At 42.3% G+C, this 23,766-nt stretch overlaps 1 long non-coding RNA gene across 1 annotated transcript; it reads right to left on the bottom strand.

The window, feature by feature from the left end:
• Nucleotides 1-5,803: 5,803 nt before the first annotated feature.
• LOC138917272 (uncharacterized) lies at nucleotides 5,804-22,557 on the bottom strand. The gene is made up of 4 exons (XR_011425038.1): nucleotides 22,300-22,557; nucleotides 18,872-19,041; nucleotides 11,523-11,594; nucleotides 5,804-8,789 (listed from the first exon to the last, which is right to left on the bottom strand). It is a non-coding gene; the product is annotated as an uncharacterized lncRNA (long non-coding RNA).
• Nucleotides 22,558-23,766: the final 1,209 nt, after the last annotated feature.

Here is a 23,766-nt window from a genome sequence, read left to right as displayed (position 1 = left end):
AGACAACCAGGGAAGATTGTGGTTGAAGAGAAAGAAGGAGGAGTCATTGGCAGTTTAAGGCTATGGAAATGTTGAAACAATCCATGTCAGTTTATTTTATGATCATTCCTCAGAGTTTCCATCTCACATTGGATTTTTCTGGAGCAGATTAAGAAGGGGAATCAATTAATGTGAATCTCATGTTACAGCAAACAGTTGGAGGTCTTAATTGGGCCAAGAGTGAGCAGGTGGTCCTTCCCCAGTCAGCTATCCTTTCACCTGTCAGTCAAATGAGGAGAGGGCTTCCATCGCTCATTAGCAACCATTTGTCACCTAGAACAGAGCTTTAAAAGGATTTCTTTGAACTTTGTTTAGGATTGATTTTCTGCATATGCTGAGCTGTTACTGACAAACTCTGGGCAACTGCTTCACTGTAACAAATGCATTAAAAGAAGGGGTGAGAGGACTTTGATAGCCTCCAAATTACAGAGCCTGACAGGGTGGGATTCTTTCCCCTGCCCCCAATTCCCTTCACAAACCCTTCACTTTCTGGCATTGCATTATAATAAATAACAAGAACTTTATCCTTCTTAAGAGAATTGTCTTGAATTTTTTACCTATTTTTTAACGGCCACCGGCTCCAGACTAAAAGTGGTTCATATTGATACATAACTAAGAATGGACTTGGTACCTTGACTTTGTCTCTTACTTTTGAAGGAACATTCAGAGGATGGATAGTCCTTTGCATTGTCAAGGGCTGGTTTAGAGCATTGCCCAGATGATTTCAGCTTTTCAGCCTCTTTCTTCCATTCTGACCCTCTTAAGATTAGAGGCTATTGCTGGTTTGCTCAATATTGTATCTCAAGTACGCTCGACTATGCCTAGCACAGAGGTGATGCTCAATAATATTTATTGAGTTAATTAATTGATTCAAAAAAGTAATTATCACTTTTGCCTTATGGTTTAAGGATAAAGACACATTGTAACTCACCAAGGAGAGTAGTAATAGTTCATCAGCCAAATAAACTGTTGGGAGGACCACTTTTATATATTGATTTATTTGTTTTACTGAGTATAAGAGTAAAAGTTGTGCCTTATGAAAAGTTTGGAAAACTTACATAATTCTTATGAAGTTGTGATTGCCTTCCCACAGAGCAGGGTCAGAGTTAAAGAAGCATGAGTGGTCCAGCCAGAAGTAACCATCTTCACCCACATTTCTGTCAAAGATACGAAAATGTTGAAGAACCTAAAACATGAACTCTTATTTCAATCTGTTATTCTCCTCATTTCTTCTCTAGTACAGAAAACCTCCAGGGGCTTTCTCTCTCTCTCTCCTTCTCCCTCTCTCTCTCTCCCTCCACAACAGAACATTCTCATCCCACTGCTCTGCTCCAGCCGTTGGTTTTCCAGTCCCCCTGCTTCTCCCGCCATGGGAAGGCAGTTCTTCTGCTGTGGCTCTGAGTACATTTTCTAGAGAGAATCTGTCTAAGCAGCTTCAATTTTTTCTCAGAGAGCAGGGGAGAAGGCAGGGATGGGTTCCCTTGCCATGCACACATTAATAATCATTCCATCTCATGTAAAAAGTATTAGAAAATTAAATTTAAAATTAAACCTCACCGTAAACACATTACCATCTTGCACATTTTTTGTAACTATACTATAAATTATAATTTTGCATCCTATTTTCTAACTCAGGATTTTGAGCATTTGCCCATGTAATTAAATAATATCCCCAAACATGATGTATCGGGCTGCCAATACTCAGTCTTAGGGAGGCCACATTGCTTTAGATAATTCTATTGTTGGGCATTTGGATTGATGTGGGGTTTTGATATCAGCTCTAAAAAGTGGACTTTGCCAAAAGACAGGAACTAGAGTAATGAGAGGGGGGCAGCTTCGTTACGGACTGAGGTGTCAACATTTACTATACACATTTTCCTCTTGCTGGTTTGGCCTCCTGGGGGTCAGAAACTGAAGCTATAATCAGTGGAAGCCAAGTGTACGGGCTGCCAACTTGACTCACATTAGGAGGTTCCCAAATCTCCTGGGCTGTATCTTTCTTTAGAACCTGACAGATCCAGGCATAGTGCAAATTAAATAGGATGAGCCAAGCCAAATATCCCCATCTTTCAAATTTCTGAGCATAGGTCTGGAGCAGCAAGGGGACTTTTAACACTGACCTCTGGTAAAAAATGATAGCACACTTATACTAACAGACCTGGAAACCCCCCAACTGCTAGGATCAGTGTAAAGGAGGGGGTGATATTTTGCACTCTCAATTTTATTCGTTTGGTTCACTCTACCAGATTTTTATACTCTGTTCCTTAGGAACGATGGAATGCCTATTAACTCTGAAAATTGCACTGAACTTTGAGAATTGATTCAGCTTCTGGTTGCTAAAGAGATAAAAAATGGAAAAAGCAGAGCTTGTCATAAGACAAGCTTCATTTCAGTGCTTGACATTCCTCATGTGCGCAGCCCTGGGACCATTTCTGCCTTAGCTTATTTGTAGGGGAGATAAACAAACAATTGACTTGGAGGGCATCTGCCATGTACTATTCATATCTCACTGCTGAATAATCATGTGCTGGCTGACACAGGCTTTCAGTAAGCAGAGATCTTCAGGAGTCAACGCAGATCCATATGGAGAGCCAAGCTCTCCCACGAGAGGTCTTCAGTGTTGGGTCTTGGCCAGCATCATGTTTTTAGGTCACCAGAGAACACATTGCTTTTTGGTGCATTTTCTTCTACTCTGGCTTACATTACACAATTTGGGTTAGGGAAAGGATGTAATGCGTCACCTCCCTGGTTTGCTTACAAAAGTGGCCATTCTGGCATTACATGAAAAAAGAAATGAATGTGAACAATGTGACCAAAACTGGGATGGTGACATTAATATCTGATCGAGTTGGGTTGTATGTGAGACAGGTGTGAATGGGACACGGGTGTCTAATGGATGTCTCTTCGTGCCTGTGTCATAATTTCTTGACATTAAACATGGACAAACCAGAGGTGGTGTTAACTGGAAATGACAGCCTACATCCTGCCTGTGCTTGTGTTTTGTTGAGGTTGACAAAAGTTGACTAAACCAAGTACCTTGTACTGGGACTCGGGCATTGTTTTTGACACTGACCTGTCCTTTTCTACTAATATTAGCTCTTTAATGAGGTCATGCTGATATCAATTTTTAATATATAAAAAATTTGTAAATACCTGACCTTTTGGTTGCTGAGGAGGGCTTCATAATCTTGTCATCATCTGCACGGATTCCTGTTCTGTATGTTTTCCTCATATCTTCTTTTATCTCCATGCTTTTTCCTTTTTTTTTTTTTAATTCAAAAATGCCAGAATCACTTTTCTTGTTGGAATTACATATCATTCCGTTGTTTTAAGAGCCACCCTATTGGTCAGTTACCTCAAGGAGTGGGACCTACATTCTTCCCATCTCTCTGTTAATATACTGACATTGTTCTCTCTTTAGTGTTATGGCAACTTTGGAGACCTATAGAAACCACAGGATGTTCTCATGACACAGTCTTTCCAGATCACTCACTCAATGAAGATAAGCACAGAAAACACACTTCTAAAGATTTAATTCAATATGGTGCTATGGCAAATCTTTCAACCTTCTGCATTGAAGCCAATGTTGACAGCAACCATTTAAGTTACCATATATTAGATATAAAGTATCTGTACCTAGCTTGCTATTTATGATTCTAGCACATTCATGGTGTTAGATAAACAGAGTAGCTCTCTTTCAAAATCCTCAGCATTCTCTGGAAATGCCTTCATTTGCCTCTTTGTGCTCCTCTCCAGTTTTGCAGTGTGATGTTGATATTACGGTTAAACTATGAAAGTCTTGATTAGGTTAGATATCACCAAAGAGTTAAATAATGGAATCCATAGCTTAGATTGTCCCTTCTGTTCTTTGGGAATACTACTTAAACACACAGCACCAGGCAATGGCAAAACTATAAGTTAAAATTGACTGGCAAACAGGATATTGGTTGTTCTGATGAGAGCAGGAATTGAAGAGGTGGGGTAGGTAGCTTCATAAGACAATTTGGAGCGAGAGCGGAAACTGAGGCAAAATTAACAATGACTGAAAGGTTGACTCTTCTGAGAATATTTCTATTTAATAAATTGGAAAACCTTTAAGAACCAAAGAATTGACTCTGTAATGATAGAATGTCAGACCAAATGACAAGTTGTGAGGATAATTTGGGGGCAGGGGTCTTGGCACAGAGCCCTTACGTCCCTGTGAAGAAGCCTCTTTAAACTGAGTTTTACTAGTCAATGCCCCTGGGCTCTAAATCTCTGAAATAAGGCAATTTCTCAGAAAGAGTAATTAGTGCCTTTCTGTAGCACTGCCCCTGGGGCCTATGCTTTGGGACCACTTTATAACTGAGGCTGCCGTGTCACAAAGTGCTTCAGGTGATTGTCAGAAACAAATCCTCCTTAAGCATCCGTTTTCTTTCCAGCTGATGGTTTTAATCTGGTGAAATCTGGAAACCTGACAAGAGTATGGTGCAAGGGCAGCTTTGAGCAATGGAATCTGCACTAAGGTTTAGATGGAAGTGGGTTAGATCAGAGCATGCACAGCACAGGCTCCGGACGAGACTCACAAGGATGTGGACAGAGATGCTGAGACGTCTCAGTACCAAGCTGTTGTTACTGGACATATCTGATCCAAGGTGCTATTAAGTAGATACTTTGGGAGATGGCTGGTGGTAGTACCTGGAAGTCTGGCAGTAGGAAATGAGCAAAATTTCCAGGTAGATAGGCAGACACCATTCTTACCATATGCTAGTAACTTCCCTGATGTGCCTCTCGCTTGCCTTTCCACCCTGTCTCTCACTATCCTTCCCTCGTTCACTGTACTCCAGTCTTAATGATTTTGGAACAGTCAAGTTGGTTTCTGCCTCAGGACATTTGGACTTACTGTGCCAGATGTCCCACCTTCCTGTGTTTGGCTCCTTTTCATCCTTCAGGTTGTATCTTCAATATGACCTCCTAAGATTATGCTCCGTTAATCACTCTACCTAAATTACCTTATTATTACCCCAGTCACATAAATTATCTTATAAATTTGCCTGTGTTATCTTGCTTCTAGAATATAAATTCCTTTGAGAACAGGGGGTAGATCTGTTCTGCCCAGCACTCCCTTCTGGGCACCTAGAACAGTAGCTGGCACAAAGTAACTTCTGAGTAAATATTTCTTGCATGGATAAATGAGTAAGTGGACAAAGGTGAGACCCAAGAGAGGAACTGAGGGGTAGGTGAAAAAATTGAAAGCTTTGGGATACAAAACCATGATCTAATTACGAAGAATTAAGCAAGTAAAAAGCTACTCGGACCAAATAAAATGTCAAGCTGGGCTTAGCAGTAAATAGTTACTTGAAAAAAAGCCACTGACCTAAGTGTTGCTAGATTTTCTATAGTTAGTGGTCACTTTTATTATTCGTTTAAAATTTTTCCTTTTCTTCTTTTGAGGGAGAGTCACCCTGAGCTAACATCCATTGCCAATCCTCCTCTTTTTTTGCGTGAGGAAGATTAGCCCTGAGCTAACATCTATGCCCATCTTCCTCTACTTTGTATGTGGGATGCTTCCACAGCACGGCTGAGGAGTGGAGTAGGTCTGTGCCCAGGATCCGAACCCCCCAACCCTGGGCCACCAAAGCAGAGCACATGGAACTTTAACCACTCAGCCATGGGGCCAGCTCCTAATGGTCACTTTTAGACTTATAGCCTGGAGCATGGCTGAGCTTGTAGCACTGGTAAAGTCATTTCTAGAGACAAATGGCTTGAGCTAGAAAGTTAAGTGGACGTTATAAACAAACTCTAACACCAGAATGGCAAATCATGGGCTCGCATTGATGCTGCCATACCCTTCCTGCACCCATAGCAGACATTGCTAATAGATCACAGAATTGTTATTGTTAATCCAGCAACCACCAATCACTAGAATGTCAACTCCATTAGGGCAGGACTTTTGTCCTTTTGTCTGTTTTGATCACTGTTTTATTCCCTGCATCTAGAAGAGTGTCATTTGCTTGTAGGTATGCAATAAATATTTGTTGAATTAAATATTTGATGAGTAACACAATCATATTTGGCATATGAGATGTATTTTATTTGCCATCCCTGAGCTAAAGCAGAAAGATAAGGAATTAAAATTGGATTCAAGGAATTGTTATCACAAAAGAGTAACAAGTGATCTGATGGTCCTAAGAAGTATTTCCAGACTGAGAACCGGCAGCTGCCTCACAATCACCTAAAGTACAAAGCCTGGGGCTGTTCCTTCGGTTTGCTGCACACTTGGAGCAAGTCAGCGAAGGTCCAAGATGTATTCTCTTTGGACCGAATTATACTACTTAGTCAAAAACACTACTGCGATATATTGGGTAATTGTCATACGCTGTGAGGATGTTAATTCAACCCATTAGCTGACTCCTATATACCTATACTATCCTCCATGATGAGATTTTGAGCCTGAATTTCTACTTCCAAAGAGATTTCTCCAGCAGTCATTTCTCAAACAGTGACTGTTCAAAGAGCGATTTCTCTGACAGTCATTTTATGTATTAACATACTGTTTATCCATGAAAGGGCATATAGCTGGGATTGGACATGCATTTCATTTAAAAGAACACTATCTCTTTTTACTCATTCATTTATACAATCAATATTTTTTGGGAACCTACTCTGTGTCAGCCCTGTGCTGGAGATACAGTTACAATGTGTAATGTTCAGTAATGAATAAAACCAAGTCCTTTTCATGGAGGTTACATTTTATTGAGAATTAACAAATCAAAACATAAATATATAATATAATCTCGTAATCACAAATTTTTTTGTTTTAGTAGAGTAGTGGAGACAGGAACTTGATCAGAACGGGTTCAAGAAAGAGTGAGATGGTAGCAAACAAAATAGCAATATAAGATAATTTTTAAAAATAGGCTTTGTTTTACAGGGAAACCAAAAAAAAATTGGTTGTAGGTGTCAGAGTATTGGGTCAAGGATTTTATTAAGGTGAGAGATGTTGTCAGAGCTGATGGAAATGATTCGCTGGATGGGGAAACATTGCAAAAGAGAGAGGGGATAATCGCAGGAGCAACATTGTGGAGGAGGCCTGGGCGCGTGGGATGTCATAAACACTTGTACCTCTGCCAGGACATAACTTCTCTTTTGAGGAAGATGAAGACACTGTGTGCATGAGTGAGGCCTGTCCAGGAAGAGGTAGGATGTACTTATTCTTGTTCCCATCTAGGTTTTTTCATACCAGCCTATTTCCAGCCACATTGGGAAGACTGAGGCAGTTCAATAGCCGGCTCACGATGGAGCCCTGGGATGCCAAGAGAAGGGAGGCAGAAATCTTGCCCTCAAGGACATCTCACTCTAGTAGACTCCTGGAAAAATCCATCCCTCTTCTCACATTAATGAAAGGTTTCTCTTGATGTAGTTGGATCATTTAAAATCCGGATTTTTATCAACCTTTCTTTCTTTCACACCCATTCTTGAGCATATTGCCCTGAATTCACAAACTCCAATTAAGTATGCTGGGCTAATAACTTCACCATGAAAATATCTCAAACTATTAAAGTATTGAATAAAGTATTCTGCTTTTGACACTCCCCAGAAACCTCACAGGATTTGAAAAACTTGAACTCTGCAGAGGGAAATCAGACTAAATGCTCACATATATTTTATTAGAAACATTTCTTTAAAAACGTGAAGACAAGGGGGAAAAAAGACCAAATTTAATTTTTGAGCCTGGCACTTCAACTTCTCTACACATTGCTCTATTCTAAACAGAAAAATAAAATCAGCTTTGTTCCTGAGCATATGCTTTTGACATTTTTTTTCCTTGAAGTCTGTGAATTATTAATAAACTAATTTCTCTTTATAGTTCAATCTTTGGAGATTTAAAGTGTTCACTCAAATGCACAGTAAAGAGAGAGCGCTTCAGTTCCAGTCGGCTCCAATCCTCTCCGGAGATGCTGGCCTTGAGGTATCGCTGAGTCTTTGATATCAATCTTTGATTCGACTGGGAATTTCTGATCATTTCTAGAACTAGTCCGTTAATACCACTTAATGCCCTGTTTAAGTTGGGCCATTTCTGCCAGCTGATTTTATGCTTTCACTTTGCTCCTGAAATATTTTATGTGCTTGTTTATAGCATATATATGTGCATATATCTCTCTATATCCTTATACTTGATGGATCATTTCTTGGCCAGTTGTATTAGAAGGCAGGGCTTTTGATAACAGAGGATGTCCAGTAAATTGGTGGCTTTTGTAATAAACCATGTTGGATCTAAGTACCACCACAAGTGTTTCCTCCCTCCTCCGTGGAGCTTACAGGAGAGAGCTTCTGGCTCTATAGAGAAAATAAGTTTGCAAAAACCAGAGCTTTACAGCAGTAGATGGATGAGCTTTGGATTAAGTTCCTTCCCTCATCCGGCCCCAATGAGGGTCTTAAAAGGAGCATCCGGTGACCTCTGATCTGGTCAAAGGTGAGGGAGAAAGGATTCCTCCATTAGCTGGGAATCCATATAATTGAGCTGAAGTGATTTCCAACATTGTAATTCTATTGTCTCCTGCGGCTCAATGTATGAATATTATCATTCCTTTTTTTTTTTCCTTTTTGCAGAGGGAGAAACTGAGACACTGAATTTAATAGACTTGCCTGATATCCTGCATACTGTGTTAAAGGACGGAGCATACTTTCCCATCTATTTGATAGACCTTAGGGGGATTCAGATTCTGGATGAGGTCTTCTGTCTCTCTGTTCTCGGTGTATTTATTGATCTAAAAGAAAAAAAAATCTAGGAAACACAGGTCAAGCCTTATGCACCAGCTCCCTGCCCCTCTCTCCCCTGACACTCTCTGAGGGAAGTGGCTTCAACATTGCACTCACCCCTGCCTTTATTTTCCCTCTGCCTCCTCCCTTAACAACCTGCTGGATTACCAGAATACAATGATCAAGCGAGAGAGTCACCAGGCGACCATGTTGAAAGGGATGCTTAGCAGGAGTGCTGAAGAATTGAGATTCTGCACCAGTAACAGAATCTTTCCCAACACTGCCATCTCATGCAGACAGCAAACTTGCCTCTCTCCTGAGGAGGCCTGGATCAGAACCTGAGCCACGGAATGGACGGGGGGAGGGGGAGGGAGGAAGGCAAGGCAGAAGAAAAGAAAGCTTTTCCTTTTTTATTTTTAAAGCCAGCTCTATTCTGGGACTTTATTTACATTTTTGTTTGGCTCCAGGGGTTAAAGGGCTCACAGTCATGGAAACTGGAAGCTGTGGATTTATTGCTCTTCCTCTGGACGCTCTGGGCCGATTTGCTTGGTGATGAGTATTGGCTTCCTCAGCCTTTCTCACCCAGGACCTCAGCCTCACTGAGCCCTAAGAATGCCCATTCTCCAGGACCTGGGAAAACTCAGCTCAGCTATGACTGATGCTGGGCTCCAGTAATCGGAAGCTCAGCTGGTTGTCCGTATGAAGCAGCATCTACTTTCACCGATGTTTACCCTTCTCTTTAAGGACCTGGAAAGCTTTGGGATGGAAGGAACTGTTTGTCAAAGAAAAGCTTTTTTCTTATTTTGTAAGATTTCAGCCTTTCCAGATTTCCTTTTCCTTAAAGGGTTTGGTTTTCCCTCTCCCCTCAATCAAACTCCTGGGCTTCTTTAAAAGACATATTTTCTTGTCCCACCATTATCCATTATCCACCATTACACATGAGCACGGTACATTTCTCCATAGACGTGGATTTGGGGTAATTTGTATCTTATCTTTCTCCAGAAATAACGAGAATGTCTCAAGAATGGTGCAGAGCATCGCTGATAGGCATTGTATGAGTTGGGGTTCTCCAGAGAAGAACTAGGAATTGGCTCACATGATTGTGGGCCTGGCAAGTCTGAAATCTATAAAGCAGGCCACCAGGCTGGAAACTCAGGCAGGAGTTGATGGTACAGTCTTAAGGCAGAATTTTTTCTTCTCTGGGAAATCTCAATTTTTTCTCTTAAGATCTCCAACTGATTTGGTGGGACCCAAGTGCATTATCGAAAGTAATCTCCTTTACTTAAAGTCAAGTGATTGCAGGTGCTAACCATATCTACAAAATAGCTTCACAGCAACAACCAAATTCCTGCTTGATTATGTTGCTGGGTTCTACAGACTAGCAAAGTTGACACATAAAATTAACTATCACATGCACCACCAAGTCCTCTCACTTATATTTACTCTTTCTTGAATTCATTCACTTCACTCTGTAACTCCACTCACCACCCTAATCCAAGCTGTCGTCATCTTTCCTGGACCAATGCAATTGCTTCCTAATTTATCTCCCTGCCTATACTTTTCCCACACTATTCTCCACCCTAGAGCCAGAATGATCTTTTCAAAATGTGGGCTCGATCCTGTATTCTTCTGCTTAAAGTCGCTCTATTGCATTTGCCTGGATCTAGGATCAGTCATAACCCCTTAATACTACCTAGGATGCCTGCAGAGTCTGGCCCCTGCCCGCTTCTGCAGCCTCCTCCATGCTTTCTGCATTCCTGCCACACTAGCCTTTCAGTATCTTGTGTTCATCATGTTCCTTTCTGCCACAAGGTCTTTGCAAGGGCTGTTCCCTCTGCCTGACAGCTGGTTCCTTTCCCCTGGGCCTGGGTAACTCCTACTAGTCCTGGCTATCACAGGTCAACTTTAATCTCTTTCTCCCCGACTCTGACCAGATCAAATCCTCTAATTATGTATTACCACAACCCACACCTCTCCTTTGGAAGACGTATTGCAATGGACAGTTTACATTCATTTGTACAATTATGTGACTGATGTCTGCGTCCCCTACAGACATTGCTCTGTGAAGACAGCAGTGGTGACTAACTTGTTCACCCCCACAGATCTAACGTCCGGTGTGCTGATCCATGGAGGGTACTCAGTAAATATTATCATCAGAATACACAAACGAATCATCCAGGTTAGGATGGAGATTGTGAAAAGGATGCTGGTTACATTCTGCCCCTTCCCTCTACCTGTGTCCCACTCGTCTCCCACATCTTGAACACAATCGCAGTTTCCTCTGACTTCATATCAAATATCAAATTTATACCACAGGTTAGCACTGAAACTAGGAGTTTTGGAAACGGCCAGGAAATTGACAGCGTTGACTGCATTTCCACTCGTTTGGCTGCTCCATTGAGCTTGTTCGGCCCCTAGAAGAGGCATAACCCCTCCTACATATCTAGTGCCGTTAGTTCACCATACAGTTTTATAGTTTTGAAGATATCCCCAAGATTTTAAATCAGGAGATTTCATCTAAAAATATAATTTATGACATTTAAAAAAAAAAAGATCTGTCTACCTTGGGCATGTCATCCCATATGGCAAAAATCAGCTTGAGTTGAGCAGCTACTGTCCAGATAAGAAAGGGCAGGTGGTGCCCTCCAGTCCAGCACATTCCCACAGGCCCCCGTCGCTCATTTAGATTATCTGCCTGGTCCCTGCAGACTTTGGAGTCTGAGGCCCCTGCTATAACTTACAGTAAATCACCAACAGGCTTACTTCTTCTCCTTCTTCTCCTCTTCTCTGTGGTAAACTCTAACAGACATGTTCTAAGAAGAAAAAAATGCAATAATTTAAAAACTATTAAAGAGCAATCTGATATTGTCTCTATTGATGCTCTCTTCTATAGGCTGCGGCTGACCGCAGCAAGATCAGCAGACTCTACGATTCGCTAAACCCTCTTAATTTGGGTGGGCCAAGGACAAAGTGAGGCTGTGAGTTTACAGGCAGTTTCTCTACAAAAACGAAAACAATCGCTGTATCCGTACATCAGTTGCTTTTGTCTGTAGAATGGGAGTCAAAATACTTAGCAGAACTGACAGCCAAAATGGCACAGCATGAAGGCCATGCACACAAATCTTTTATGGCCTGACTTCTCCCGGGAACTTAAGAAAATTTCCTGAGCTTGTGACCTTCCATTGGACACAATACAAAGGGTCGTTATTTGCTTGATTCTCATGCTTAAAGGAAAAAAAAAAAAGGAAGTCCAGATGAAAGTTAAAAATAGGGCATGTGAATTTAACGCAACTTTCTCTGGGATCATAAGTCTGGTGAAGGGAAATAAAGAGGGAAGAAAAAATAGACACCATATTAAGTGAGCTTCCTGGAAGAATGTTATTTGCTCACAAATATTTATCCAGAGATCTCCTCAGACTGATTCCTCATTAACGAAAGTGTCCTGGAATGTAGGTGGAATCCATTCGACCATCCTCACAAGAAACTTGAGAACTAACTGAGAAAAGTCCCAAGCTTAGAGACATTTTTCCCTGCTCTGTGCATCTTTCCCAATTACTTTTCTCCATTGTTATTAAGTATTTTTTCGTAATATCTAGAACAATAGAGTACTCCCACCTTCCTGGAGATCAGAATTTTGTTTTGGGTCATATGGCTGAGTTAGAAAAGAATAGTCACAGCCTTCTCTAATTCTGGCCCCTTCTACTTTGCAGATATGATTCACTTACAGTAAACAAAGACTGTTTGCTACAATTTGGTCTGGGGGGAGAGCTGAATCTAAACTTCCAACTCTGCTTCCGAAGCATTATTCCAATTAGGGAATTATGTCGCAGGTGGAGACATGTCCCTGGGAAACAAAGTGTCGGCTTCCCCACACATGTCATCAGTAATAAAGAGAGATGGGGAAGCCCTGTGATCCACGGATTGGATCGTGTCCATATTAGATCTGCTTTTCACTTGTAAAAACAGTAAGTTACCCTTGATTATCCTCATGCGCTCTGTGAAAACCTTTTCGTAGCTTTACCAGGGTCCAGAAGGAGACCCAAGGACCTGGTGAAGGCTTTAGAAAATGATTGTTTCTGAATTCTGCCTCAAATTCCAAATGCCACTTCCTGGTTCAGAAGCAAGAGGCTTGGGGGAAAATAAATTTAAGCTCATAAAAACACTCAAAGGGCATACTGGTCATCAAACAGCTCTGAGCAAACTGCATTTGCAAATGAATCTGAAAACATGTGGATTCAATTTTCCTTGAAATGCCCAGAGGTTAAAAAATTAGAGGGGAATGTTTGGCAGAACGAGCCTGGGGTTTGGCTATGTGCACAAGTTTCTGAAAAATCAATTGATTGTTTTGCCAGAGAGAAAATATTACCTGGTCCCCCTTCTCAATCACATCTCTAACTTAATTATCAACGGCCCCATTTCTCATTGTGCCTGCAAAGTGAACAGAAGAGTTGAGCACACTCGAAAGAAAGCAAGTTTTATTCGTTTCCGTGGTGGCCCCGCCCTGTGGATGGCCGACCCAGAATCTCAATGCTGTCATGGGTTTCAACTCAGCGACATGGTGGCAAGGAAACCATCTGCCAGCAAAGTCATTTCTCCTCTGCCTCTTGCCTCCCATCTGCCTCGACTGATCAAGTCTCACCCCTCTTTTTCCTTCCGCCAACCCCCTAATAATACCTTTTTTATGACCAAATAAATGCAAGCAAATGTGGAGCTGCTTTAGAGCAAATCCAAACTGTTTTAAAAGATCATGAAAATAGAGCGGGTGGGGGAAAACTACATCTGTGAAAAAGCACTGATTAGCCTTAAAACAATGTGAGGCCAATGGCACAGAGTCCCATTACGAGATGATGTGTGGTGCCTGTAAGTGGCTGCTCCTGGTCTCTGAGGTAGCAAAGTCGTCACATGGTTCTGTTGTTGCCATGGCAATAATCTGCAATTGTGCAGAAAATCCACAGAACTCCTGAGCAACTCCTTAGTGGATTGGGCTGAAAGAAAATCAACCCTGTGAAAGCCCTGAATTGATGTGGTTATGAAAGTGCGTTGGCCAAGCTGGTCCAGTTTAAGCTGACCTGATTTTGTGGATTTCCTTCCCTGGCCCCTCTCTAGCTATGGTGAACTCTCTCACTTATGTATATTTTTCACACTGTTATGTTCATAACTGGCGAGAGGTATAAATCCTAGTCAGCTAGGAGAACGCTTCAGCTCACTCCTTAGAATTCTGAGCACACTGTTCGGAATCTGCAGGGGGGAATTGTAGCTTCTTTGGCTGCCGGAATTTCTAAACCCTAGACAGGCACTGAGGAGCAAGCCCTGTTTTGTACGTGGAGGTGAATCAGCGTTCAAGTATCCACAAGGCCAGGTGGGAATTTTTCCCCCAGAAAAGGTGCCAAGGACACACTGGGCAGGAAAGCCTAGTGCAGCAAGGATGTGTTGTTCCTGGGGAAGCTTGGCAAAAGAGTATATACACATGTACAACACACCCATCTGAAGGCGTGCCAAGAATCGCCCTCTTTAAGGCAAGCTAATGCAAACCATGCCCGAAATATGGTCGGGAAACAGGGTAGGTAGCATTTCTCCCTCTTGCACTAGATGCTGCGTGACGTTTATGCATGTATCAGCTGTCAACCCCAAATGGTTGAGGGCATGAGTGAGTGTGGGGGCCCCTGACAGAAAACTGAGCAGGAAGAGGAGCCAGACAAATCACTCTCATGTTCCAAACTTCAGAATCCCATGGGAATGCAGCTTCCAAGTAGATCCCATGAGAACATCTGGGATGAAGACACTCACGCCAGGCCTTAAACCCAGACTCGTTAGTAATAATGCTTCATTGCTTCTCATCTATTTATTTATCCTCTCATATACCACAAGTATGATTTGCTTTCTTTCTGCACATTTTCCTACTGGGAGCAGGAAAAGGAAGGTGGAGCATCAACATCAAACTGTACATTAGAGAGTTTTCTCTTGGATACCCTCCCATTTGGTGCTACTCAATTGCAGGCAACGGAAACTCACTTCACTTAATTTAAGCAGAAAGGAATGTAGCACAGAAGACTGGAGTGCTCATGGGTGGGGGGAGAGGCTTGAGAATCAGGATAGGAAACAGATAAGAATCTGACAGCTTAGGGGTCTAGGTAGCAAGATAAAAAAATGAACAGTCTGATCATAGTTTGCTACTAGAATATTTGGCTTCAACTATTTTTCTTTTCAGTCATTTTTCTTATGATTCGAAGTCTTGGGAAAAAAGAGTCCAAATGGCCTAATTTGGGTCATGAACCCAGTTCTCTCTTGTGGGGGTGGGCACGATAGGGAAAGATGAGAAAGCACAGCCCTTAACTTAGAGTCTCATCAAATTCCACAGAGTGGGCAAAAGAGAATTTCTCAAAACAAAAACTAAAGTGCATTTACAGAAGGAAGGAGATTGGATATTGTGATGGTCATGGTGTTGGCTTGGTGAAGAGAGAACTCAACAACGAATGTCCAGCATTATAGCTTGGGGAGAAGGTTGAGTTGTGGAAGTGCCAATCAATCGACTTAGCTTAGTATGCCCCAGCAGAGACTTGCTAAAGAAAATTGGAACAGAAAGGTAGGTGGATAGAGAGATAGTGAGGGAGAGTCTAGAAAATATTTTGCCTGGCATCCTCTTCCTGAAAGAATCTAAGAAAAGACAGCAATCTGATTTGACACCAGCCATGCTAATGGGGCAGACTTCCTGCTAGTCAAAGCCCCCAGTTAATGTCCACTTCTCAGCATGTCTGATTACTAGTTGAAGTTGACCGATCAGCAAACTACTCAATTATAAGCCCATCTTCTCCCCGTGGTGCCACTAATTAAAACAGGAACCACGTTGCAGCTCACATACTCCGTGGAGTTCTACCTTCCAAAAGCTGAATTAGTCACAACAATTAGCCGTTTCAGTGGAATTCAGCCTCCTTTTTCCTTTTTCCAACCCCATTCCTGTTTGGTGTGAATTCATCTCTGAAAAACTTTCCCTTGGGATTATCGATCTCTCCCATACTCTTTGCTGTGAGAAAGGAGCACATGTGGCCAAGCTTTGAAATGCAACCTCAAAATGCAGCTATGTGGAAATCTCAGTGTTCTGGAATGCTCTGACCTTTTGTCCTGCCAAGCACCATTTTTTTCTGAAATCACGTCATGAAGGGTATTCCTACATGCACTTAATTTTTAAGAGGAGAGAAAAGAAGACATGGCTCAGTACCCATTCATTTGCAGGAGAGCTGTTCCTCAGACAGCTGGAACAAACTGCAACCTTTTTTTTTTCTGTCTTGATAAACATAATGGGCCACTTTGGTAATTTCAGCTGTAAATGCACTTCTCTATAACAGGACGATGCTTCCATGAGCAAGAGTGGAAAGAGAAAAGATGTTGAGAAGCACCAATGTGACAGGCTAGCAGAACAGGGGCTTGCTACACAACCACCAAGCATATCCCAAACTCTCTGGAATGCCAAGTCCATGGCTTCCTGACCAGACAGGGGAACTGTTGTAAACTGCTCAAGATCCAGTTCAAACCTCCATTAGTATTAAAATCAATACCCCTGGCTGGAAGCAAGATGACGCTTCTGACACCCTCCCAGAGAGAGTGCCACTCAACCTCCAGCAGAATGCTCCCTGCCTACCCTTCTCTTAATGCCCCTTCTCCCTTGAAAAGAGGCAAGTCTAGATGCCCTTGCCTTTTAACACAAACCTTTCCATTTGGCATTTGATGACTCCATTTTTTTTTCCACAAAAGAAATTCCTAAGTTTCTCTATCAAAATGTTTTCTTCTCAAAACAGCTGTGTATATTTAAAAGTTTCTGAGAAAATCACTTTGCACCCAATTGTAGAGGGGCAGATCAACCTTAGAGCCATTGCACAAATTCAGTATCATAAATGAGAAAAGAATGTAACTAAATGCTCCATGTAACACAATGGTTAAGTGCCTTGACTCTGGAGTCAAAAAGACTTTGGTTTCAGTTCTGAAATTACTGGTTAATTTGCCTCTTTGGGTCTCAGCTTCCAAATCTGTAAAATGAAAAGAATAATAAAGCCTACCTCATGGGGTTATTGGGAGGATTTGATGAAATAATGCACATAAAGCTCTGAGTTATTATTATGTCATATAGAAAGTACTCAATAAATGGCAAGAGTTATTAACAATTTGCATCTTGGGCAGAACTCCTGAGCATGTGACCAGTCAAAATGGGTGAGCAGGAAGGAGTGCCTGAAGCTCTGGAACTCTTAGGACGTGCTTAGAGTGCACCACACTGGCCTCCTCATGATCTGTGTGTCTCCATCTTACCCAGATCTCGTGGCCACTTTGTTCCCACCTCTTACATCTTTGATACCATCATGGCTTCTGTCCTGTATCTCCTATCTTGGGCAGTTGTCCACGATGGGATATACGAGAGCTACAGATGACTCATAAAGTCTTCCTTATTGATCAAGCTTCTTTATCTCGCATGGCTTCAAGGTACCAGTTGGATGACAAAAGTGGAACAGGAAACACACATACACACATACACACACACACTAAACCAGTGTCATCTTGTTACACATCCACAGACAGACAAGTGCTCTTAAAGTTAAGTACTCAGTGACTCTCCACTTATTATTCCTTGATGAAATATGCTGGAAATGGAGATCATTTTGTATATTCCACATGTTATGGGTTAATTCAGGGTAGGATGACAAATTCATATCAGCCAAACCTCAGGTCAGTTCAGAGATGGAGAGATGGAGTGTATCAGTGGTCAGTTTCTTCTAACCCAATGCTTTTCTGACAGTCCACATTCCAAGCAGGGATCAGGGGCCAGGCTAACAAGGATTTTAAAAGGCAGGACAGAGTGATGTTAGGGCGATGGTGGGTGGAGAGCAGGAAATAGCATGGCTAGCTCTCACACAGGCTCAGGTTGCTCACTGTCATATACAATAAATCTGCTGAAAATGTTAAGGCAATTAAATAAAATAAAAAGAATACAAATGTGGAAAAAAGCTATTGTAATTGGATATTCCAGAACTCGAGACCAGGCATAATGTTTTTATAATAGTGTATATAAGAGAGTGTTCCATTCAATAGCATAACAAGGATTAAGTAATTGAACAACATTATTTCAAAATATTTTCTGGGTTGGATCTCATGTCCCAGAATCTCAAATACACACAGTTCTAGTTGTGGGAATCTGCAGTGTTAGGACAGCGAGCTCCAGCCCACAGAACATCTGGCTTCAACCAATGTTCCCAATCTCATTTTTACAAGCAATAAAATTGGAGGGCAAGGTTTGCATGCTCGGGTCACTTGATTCACTTGATGCACAGACAATTTTGGCCACTTGTTACGGCTAGTTGTCCGAGGTACCTGACCTCAATCCCTACGAGTGAAAGTGGTCCTGTTCTTTTCATTTAGTCACCTAAGTATTTTTTAGGTCCCTGGTGCCTACATAGTGCTCTGTGATGGGTCATGATTCAGTCATTTACAAAAATATTTATCAAGAACCAACCGTGAGGCAAGTTGCTCTCACAAACTTACAATCCAGCAGGGGAAACGACCATTAGACAAGTCGACACCTACTTGGTTAGTTGATCACAGTTGTGAAGAAGGATTCAAGGAGATGAGTGGGGTGTCATAAAGGAGGATGCTCACCTGGTCTGGAGGCCAGGCAAGGCCTCTCTGAGAAAAGCAACACGTAAGACATATAAACCAATGGCCTACCTGATCAAGAGAAAAGGAAGAGAAGGGAGTGGTGGAAGGCATTCCAGAGAGAGAGGCCAGTGTGTGCCGAGGCCTAGGGGCAGAAGGGATGAGATATATCGTGGAACTAGAGGAGGGCCAGTATGGCAGGAGTGTAGGGAGCTCCAGGGAGCTTGGCAGGAGATGAGAGTGAGGAGGGAGGCAGGGTCCTTGCTGAGGACAAAGGGAGTAGAGACCTAGACCTTGTTTTCAAAGGTGCCATCTAATAGAGAAGTAACTTCCTCTCAAAGAAAAATTTGGTTGATTAGGCTCTCAAAACATATTTATCTAATGTATAATCACTCTTTGCAATTTGTTCCTTCTGCTAGCAAAAGAAACACGGTTCAAGGTCTGTCCTACTCACGGCGGGTTGGTACAAACATTGGCCAGCTGGAGACACAGGAGGACCAATGTGTAGTTCCAGTCCCAGTCTGAAGGGCTGAGCACCAGGAGAGCAGATGGTGTAATCTCCAGTCTGAAAGCTGACAGGCTCGAGATCCAGGAAGAGTCAATGTTTCAGAGCAAGTCCAAAGTCTGGAAAAGATTGGTGTCCCAGCTCAACAAGTCAGGAAGGAGGAGTTCTCTCTTACTTAATCTTTTTGTTCTATTCAGGTCTTCAACTGCTTGGATGAGGCCCACCCACACTAGGGAGGCAAATCTACTTTCCTAAGTCCACCAATTCAAATGTTAATCTCATCCAGAAACACCATCACAGACACACCCAGAGTAATATTTGATCAAATGTCAGGGCACCCTGTGGCCCAGTCAAGTTGACACATAAAATTCACTATAACACAAATTTAATGGATTTTTGCCACACTCATGTAATACCCATATCCTAGTCCATTTAATATTTTTGTTTAAACAAAATCATCTTTTTCTTAAACAAATTTATTTATAAATAGAACTTTAAATCACCACTGTAAGTGGAATGTCCGTACTACCTGCCACAAATTGAAGATACATGTAAAAGTAAACAGAACATTAATAAAATGATGTTTTACATACTTGATAATCACTGCGGCCTACTGGAGTTCTCAGCCTGGGCCTCCTCTCCATTATATAAAAAGAGAGGTAGAATAAAGAGATACACTAACTCCAAACTGAGACTTTTTCCTTGACTCTGTGGATTGATTTCAAAGAGAACTGAAAAGGAAGCAACTTTCTCACTGTGCAATACAGCGTAAGTGACGCGATGTCAGCGTGCCACATAGAAACATCCACAAACCACTGGTGGCACATAGCCCACACTTTGAGATACAATGTTATTTCCTAGATAAATGTAAGCCAAATGTGTACAGCCTTAATCCACTGAAGGAAGGCAGACCAGCCCTTGCCATGGCAGTGAATGTGAACTGCGCTTTTTGGAAATGTAGTAGACACTTTGATAAATTAGGCAATTTTTCTTAAAGACGTTCTTACAGACAAAAAACCTCAGAGGTTCTTTATCTGGACCAGAACTTGGCTCAGGTGGACCTTGAGACTAAGCTGGCCAGCCAGAGAGAGTGACCTCAGAGAGGACCTTACCACAGTGCTGGGCAGATGGGGTTGGTGTCATGGAGTCTGGGATGGATGGGGTGGTGGATGACTGCTCATAGAGGACAGGTGGAGCCTGGTGGCAGGCATAATAGACTGCTGTCAGTATTCAGTAGGCAGTAACCAGTATTCAATAGGCAGAAGCCTTTACGATTGTTGACGCCGATGTTATCGCCTTTAAATATCAGCGCCAGCCTGTCACTGGCATCAGCAGAGTCAAGCTGTTGGCAGCAGGGACTGGGAAGCAGGGACACCATCCCTGTCCTGGGGAGGACTCAAGACAGCCAAGGAAGATCCACGTCCCAGAGGAAATGGCCCCTTAGGTTGTTATTCAGTCAGAGCCTGAGGCAGGAGGGGAATGAAGAGAAAGATTCTGTCATGAGTCTGTGTGTGGGCATTTGGCCACCAGGAATGAGGTGGAAATTCTGCAACCCCTGAAGCAAAAGATTAGTGCAGAAGGGCGGCTCACCAGGTGTTAGTTTCTGTAAATACAACATAACTGGTCCAGGCCAGCAGTTCTCAGAAGTTCAGTCCAGGGACGAGCAGCAGCAGTATAATCCTGGGACTCGGTAGAGAAGCCAATTCTCTGGCCCCACCCCCTACCTACTGTACCAGAAACTGGCAGTAGGGCTGAGCAATCTGTGTTTTAGTAAGCTTTCCAGAAGATTCTGGTGCATGCTAAAGTTTGAGAACGACTGGTCCAGGGGCAGGGGTCAATCCAACTGTGCATGGCTAAGGGACAGCAGGGTTCCTTCCCTGGCCGGGACACACAGGTGTCAGGACTCGTCAGGACATTGTCCAGCTTCTGTTCTATTTCGCTTCTCTGGGTAGCGGCTTCTCACACTGCAGCAGTCACTTTCTCTGCTCCACTACTCTCTTTGCACACAAATAAACATCACAGTTGCAACAGCTAATTAGAGGACTCTTCATGAATCATTGTCCGTTTTTTATCTTTTTTTTTTTCAGTTAGAGAATTCTGGGAGAACTTGAACACATCTCCTAACTTATCTGATGTAGTGGATAATTTTATGAACATCTCCTAAGATATTTGTTTGTTTTGTTTTGTTTTAAAGGAACGACTCCCCCATCTTACCCCATGTCTAATGAGGCATTCAATGCTTGCCTGGTGTTGGGGAAAGGACTGCCTGCCGCTTCTCCCTCCCCACCCATCATGCAGATTTGGAGCAATTGTGATGAAGAGGGTGATTTTGTAACCAAGCCCCAAGCAGAAGCAGGCAGCATAGGAGTTTGCAGAGAGGTGTCTGAGCAGAAGCACACACTATGGATCCAGACAGACCTGGATTTGAATCTTGGCTGTACTACACGTTCACTGTTAAATCTAGAAGAAATAACCCAATCTCTCTGGGCCTCAGTTTACTAATAGTAGTATAACAATTTCATGAAGTTATTGGGACAATTCAAAGAGAGAATGTGTGCATGTAAAATGCCAAGCTTAAATTAGTTGTTCAATAAATAGATGCGACAAAATTCTATTGTTCCCTAATCTTTTTCCCATGCTTCTTGGGATCCAAAGCAGGGTAGTTTACTGGGTACAGTCTGAGAGATAACAGCCAACATTAACGAAGTTCTTATCAGTTAGATGATTTTACTGCGTGTAACCAAAACCTGACTCAAGCGAGTGTAAATGATAAGAAACTCTATTATCTCATAGACCAGGAAATCCAAAGAAAAGAGGGGTTCCAGGAGTGATGCAATCAGGGCTCCAGCTCCATTTCTGTACTGTTTTCTTGCTTCTGACCTACTCTGTATCTCAGCTTGCTCCTCAGACTGGCTTTCCTCATGGTCACAAGATGATTGCCAGCAATAGCTGTAGTTACGTGCTTCCTTGCTCACATCCAGCAAGGGAGGGAAAAATTTATCTTCTAACCAGTCTGACTGGACTGACAGGGGTCATGTGCTCCCCCCACTCCCGTCCCAGAGAATAATAACATGCACTGATTTGCTGTTTTTCAGAAGTCTGGGTTTTTGATCCAGTCACTGGCATCCCATTACAGTGATCGGTTAGTCAAACCACAACCATCTCTGAATTTGCGGGAGTTCAGAGTTTCTCGGGCTGAGTTTATGAAAGGGTAAATAGCTAGAAATAAAGAAAAGGAGAGCTAGATATGCTCACTACACTTTTCTGCATCACAAGGACTGTTAAGTATTTTACATTTATTTTGTCTTCACAACCACCCTATGAGGTTGCTCTTTTTACAGGTAAGGAAGAAAAAATTGAGAGGTTACACCGCTTACCTGCTCTGTATCACTGGCAAGGTTGACAGAACCAGAGTGCAGACTCAGACCCAAGAGACCCTGAGCCAGGATCTTCACCTCGGTTACCTAGTTGGCTGGCCTCTTTGGGGTGGGGGATCAATCCGGCCTCACAGTACAGGGCGCCCAGGGATCCTGGCACTAGCCCAGTGAGGTGGACTCGTTTTTACCCCATGCTGAGGAATAATGGGAACACTCTGGAAAGAACTTGAGCTCAGCTCTCAGGTTTCCACAGTTATTTGTCTGTTGTTACCAAACACTAAAGACTTTAAAAATTCACTGTGGTCATATAGGCAGGAAAAATGACCTCATGCTTGCAACCACAAATCCAAAATGCTCTGGAATCTGTAAGACGAGCTGCATTTTAATTAGAAGAGAGAAAGAGCAATGAAGACGTTTCTTGGATATTTTTTCAAACCCTCCCTTGGCTTGCCTTCAGGCCAAAATGTGACAAGTGCCCTAAATCTGATAACAAACACACACTTCTGAAATCATTGTTAGCTTTTCTAAAAAGAAAAAAAAAATCACATTAGTTTTCTGTTACCACTAAGAGTTCAAGAATGTGCAGCCTTGAAATACAGCACATGAGAACACACGAAAGCATCCTCCATTAAATATTAAAAAGCAAAAATGGAGCTCTCAACCCATTTTCCTCTCTGCTTACAAGGTTTTTTATGATGTCAGGTCCTCAGAACCTTGAACCAGGCAATATGAAAAAGGCTTGCAGTTTATCCCTAAAATCTAGTCATTGGTAATTGTCCATGTATTATTCTCAACCACTGGGCCAAACCTCCTAGCTGATGATGAAGTTTTCCCAACTGACAGTGGAGAGCAATAATGCAATATCAACGAGCAACTGCACCCCACAGTTTGTAAATAGCAACTCTTGGCCTTTGATACAGTAGCTGCTTAATCAAATGGTGGTGGCAGGGAAATGAGAGGAGAGAACTTTCACATTTTATATGCTGATTATAAGGCATACACTTTCCTGAGAACTTTATATGTATTATCTCAGTCAATATTCACAACAAGCTAACGTGATTTTTTTTCTCAAGGCAGATTAGCCCTAACATCTGCTGCCAATCCTCCTCTTTTTGCTGAGGAAGACTGGCCCTGAGCTAACATCCGTGCCCATCTTCGTCTACTTTATATATGGGACGCTTCTCACAGTATGGCTTGATGAATGGTGTGTAGGTCCACACCCAGGATCCAAACCAGTGAACTCTAGTCCACCAAAGCAGAACGTGCAAACTTAACCACTGCGCCACCAGGGTTGGCCCTCAAGCTAATGTGATTTTTATCCCATTTTATATATGAGCACACTGAGACGTAGAAAAGTTAATTAACTATATATAAGTTAGAATTACTTCAACTGCAGCTGGGAGAATATGCAACCAAGAATGGTTAAAGCAAAGATCTGCAAACTCTTTCTGTAAAAAACCAGATAAT

The sequence above is a fragment of the Equus caballus genome, chromosome 14 (genome assembly GCF_041296265.1).
Source record: "Equus caballus isolate H_3958 breed thoroughbred chromosome 14, TB-T2T, whole genome shotgun sequence".
Taxonomy (NCBI): Eukaryota; Metazoa; Chordata; class Mammalia; order Perissodactyla; family Equidae; genus Equus; species Equus caballus.
Note: the sequence above shows the minus strand (reverse complement) of the source record. Positions and strands in the feature narration are given on the sequence as shown.